Raw genomic sequence first — 4,640 nt, forward strand, 5'->3', positions numbered from 1 at the left:
GTCATTTAGGGAAATGGACGAGGATATATCTCGATTGAAAACTGCAGTTGTTGGTCTACTTAACGACTTGGGTTGCAATGGCTCAACTGTAACCGAGGACCTTATCAATGAAATGTGCCGGTTTGGTGCTTCTGAACTTCATGCAGTTGCTGCCTTTATTGGGGGAATTGCATCACAAGAAGTGATCAAGGTGCTATATATATCTATCCCTAGTACACAATGTGCTTTTACCTTTGCCACTATAATGTCACATTTAAGTTTTTTCTTGATCAAAATTGTGTTTTAAGAATACCTCCATGATATCACAAATTTTGATCTTCTTCACAGCTCATAACAAAACAATTTGTTCCCATGGTGGGAACTTTCATATTCAACGGCATTGATCAGAAGTCTCAACTATTGGTACTGTAGAATGCTTCGAAGCAACAGGCAAGCTCTTGCCCTTCCCCTTAGCGCAACAATCAAAATTTCTGTTAAGACTTGTACTCACTCCTTTTGGTTTCTAATTGCAGGCCAACATTTCACAGGATACGATGGAGCAGTAGACCTTTTGCAGGTAAAGAGCTTTATTACATCATTTAGTGGAAGCGGTCTTTACATTGTCGAGAGACTTGTGGGGATGCAGATGCAGAGAGTTCTGGTGATATTCAAGCTGTGTGACATTATTGATGTATAACTTGGCTTAGAAAGAACGTGAAAATGGTGGAAAAGAAAATGAAAGTTCATAGGTAAAGCTCTCACCTTTCCTTGGCCAGAGAGGGAAACAGTGGTAACGTGATTGATGAGTGGCTTTCATGTAAAACAAGTCAATCCGTTCTCTCTACCTTACCCTCTACAACTTTTTTTGTGTAAACTTCTGTAAGAGATGCCTGGATGCACGCCTCCACTGATCAGGCATGGTCCAGCACACTGCTTAAATAGAGCAATTTGTACCATTCCACTTTGCTAAGAGAAGTTATTGGCGAGTTTTAATTTGAATGATGCCAGGGAATAATGTCTTAGGCTCTTTTCAGTAAACATAAAAGCATTTTTCCTTTCCTTTTTCAGTTTTCTTCTCATTTTCTAGTTTTTATATTCCACTGGAAAATCAAATACTTATTTTTTAAACTTTCAGTTGAAAACTGTGTTCGCATTATATTGTTTTCTATTTGGAAAATGACAATTAAATTTGTGCTCAAATCAGTTTGTTTTCTAGAATATTTTTTATATTTTAACTTAGACAAATTTTTTATTTTTTTTAAACTTAGAATATTTTTTAAACTTAGACAAATCAAATCAGTAGCTTGATTTGGTATTTTTCTGTTTTTTTATACCTTTTGCTTTAGCTAGAACTTTTTAAGCTGTATCACTTAAAAGAAGATGCTAACATTTCCAATCAATCAAGAGTCAAACTTTTCAAATCTAGTTTCTTTCCTAACACATTTACAGCAAGGGAGATAGTTATGCTTTGGCCATTTTGCTTTGGAACTCTTAGCACAAGACTTTTCCCTTTCAGTGAATTGAACCATTCCACTTAGAAATTCTTTCTTATTTTTACATTTTTCATTAGAACTAAGAAGTAAGAGGTAACTGAGTAGATGAAGATGAATGATGAAGAAGTCTAGTTGTCATAGGCTTATTAAATATTAGACCAAACATCTCATAATTATAACATCTCTTTGATTTATATATGATGAAGTATTTAAGTTTATATGATTTAAATTATGTGTTATATGAATATATTTTTTTTTTGTTCTTATATGAATATCCCCATATTTTTCTTAAAAAATAATAGTTTTATTTAGGGTTCATGACTATCCATTTCAACAAGCGTACTTTCAAGGAATCGAACTTATGTTCTTACCATTGTAAAGATATAGTGATGTCTTAACTGTTAGACCAACATTTTATTAATATCTTATATAAATAAGTATGAGTTAAAAAAGTATTACTATTAACGTTATATATATATAACTTTCATTATCATCTTAAACATTTATCAAACTTCTCATGTGATAAATATTTGATTTGAATTTCAACAATTTGTAACTTCAGTGCCTTAACAACTCATAAAATTGATGATGTTTTAATTTTAAGGCCTCATTTATTTGGCGAAAAGTAGTTTGTTGAAAATTATTTTTCATACTTTCAAGTGCTTGTTTGTCATAAGATAAATTAATCATTGAGAAACACTTTCCAGTCAAAGAAAAATTTGGTTTGGTTTCTAAAAAAGAATTTTTCTTTTATTTTGAACGGAAAACACTTTTTGAAAATTGTGAAAAATTTAGAAAAGTTATTATTTGCTAATTATATCAAATTTGATCCTTAAATTTTTTATTGCTATATATATATTGTTTTGAATTTTTTTTTTTCAATTTCATCTCTTAGAATTTGATTTTTATTTTAGTCTTTATTTTTATAATTGTTATTTTCCTTTTCTATTATTTTTTTAATTGAATTTTTTTATCTATCAAATTTGATCCTTATTCTTTTGATTATTATTTATTTTATTTGAGATAATTTATGAAATTATATTTTTTTAATTTCATTCTTATTTAACTTTTTAATTTATATGATTAATTCCATATTGTTTTGAATATTTGTTTTTCAATTTCATCCCTTATAATTTGATTTTTATATTAACTTTAGTCCTTATTTTTATAATTGTTATTTGCTTTTTCTATTATTTATTTTTTTTTGAGATAATTTATGAAATTATATTTTTTTTTAATGTCATTCTTATTTAACTTTTTAATTTGTAAGATTTATTTCTTATTATTTTAATAAACTTGAAAAAAATAAAATATTAATAAGTTATTTTTCAACTTATTTTTCACGACATAACCAAATATTAGAAAATGTTTTCCAACTTATTTTTCATTACACTACTAAACATAAAAAAAATAATTCACTTTTTAAAAATTTAATTTTTTTAAAAAAATTACTTTTCAGCAAACAAAGAGGCTTTAGTTACTTATACTTTTCTTACAATATCACTACATATTTTTACCCAGTAGCTATAAATAATTCATTATTTATCTCATGCCAATCCATTAGCTAAAAATATAGAGCAAACAGGTTGAAAGCATAACGGCTTAAGATTGAAACATTATTAATTCTTTGAGCTGCTAAGTAGTTATGTATTGTTCAAGATCAAATCAAGTATTTTCCATAGAAGAAGTTTGACAAAGATTAAGATGATAATGAATTTTTTTTTGTTTTCTTTAGAAAACCTTAATAGAAATACCTTTATATATATATAAAAAAAAAAAACTTCTCTAAGAATGAGAAAAGAAGTTTGGAGTTGTTGATTTTGAAAGTAATACAATTATGATGTGCTTGATATGGAGTGATCATGTCAATAAATGGAGTGCCAAGAATATTTAGGGTTCATGACTATCCATTTCAACAAGCGTACTTTCAAGGAATCGAACTTATGTTCTTACCATTGTAAAGATATAGTGATGTCTTAACTGTTAGACCAACATTTTATTAATATCTTATATAAATAAGTATGAGTTAAAAAAGTATTACTATTAACGTTATATATATATAACTTTCATTATCATCTTAAACATTTATCAAACTTCTCATGTGATAAATATTTGATTTGAATTTCAACAATTTGTAACTTCAGTGCCTTAACAACTCATAAAATTGATGATGTTTTAATTTTAAGGCCTCATTTATTTGGCGAAAAGTAGTTTGTTGAAAATTATTTTTCATACTTTCAAGTGCTTGTTTGTCATAAGATAAATTAATCATTGAGAAACACTTTCCAGTCAAAGAAAAATTTGGTTTGGTTTCTAAAAAAGAATTTTTCTTTTATTTTGAACGGAAAACACTTTTTGAAAATTGTGAAAAATTTAGAAAAGTTATTATTTGCTAATTATATCAAATTTGATCCTTAAATTTTTTATTGCTATATATATATTGTTTTGAATTTTTTTTTTTCAATTTCATCTCTTAGAATTTGATTTTTATTTTAGTCTTTATTTTTATAATTGTTATTTTCCTTTTCTATTATTTTTTTAATTGAATTTTTTTATCTATCAAATTTGATCCTTATTCTTTTGATTATTATTTATTTTATTTGAGATAATTTATGAAATTATATTTTTTTAATTTCATTCTTATTTAACTTTTTAATTTGTAAGATTTATTTCTTATTATTTTAATAAACTTGAAAAAAATAAAATATTAATAAGTTATTTTCCAACTCATTTTTCACGACATAACCAAATATTAGAAAATATTTTCTAACTTATTTGTCATTACACTACTAAACATAAAAAAATAATTTACTTTTTAAAAATTTAATTTTTTTAAAAGAATTACTTTTCAGCAAACAAAGAGGCTTTAGTCACTTATACTTTTCTTATAATATCACTACATATTTTTACCTAGTAGCTATAAATAATTCATTATCTATCTCATGTCAATCCATTAGCTAAAAATATAGAGTAAACAGGTTGAAAGTACAACCGCTTAAGATTGAAACATTATTAATTTTTTGAGCTGCTAGGTAGTTATGTATTGTTCAAGATTAAATCAAGTATTTTTCATAGAATAAGTTTGACAAAGATTAAGATGATAATGGATTTTTTTTATTTTCTTTAGAAAACCTTAATAGAAATACCTTTATATATATATATATATAT

The 4,640-nt window shown here is 25.7% G+C and overlaps 1 pseudogene; it reads left to right on the forward strand.

Annotated features, from left to right (window-relative positions):
• The window catches only part of LOC105142724 (NEDD8-activating enzyme E1 regulatory subunit-like), a 6,964-nt pseudogene extending 5,986 nt beyond the window's left edge, over positions 1-978 (forward strand).
• Positions 979-4,640: the final 3,662 nt, after the last annotated feature.

This window comes from Populus euphratica, unplaced genomic scaffold (assembly GCF_000495115.2).
Source record: "Populus euphratica unplaced genomic scaffold, PopEup_1.0 scaffold217.1, whole genome shotgun sequence".
In the NCBI taxonomy this organism is placed as follows: Eukaryota; Viridiplantae; Streptophyta; class Magnoliopsida; order Malpighiales; family Salicaceae; genus Populus; species Populus euphratica.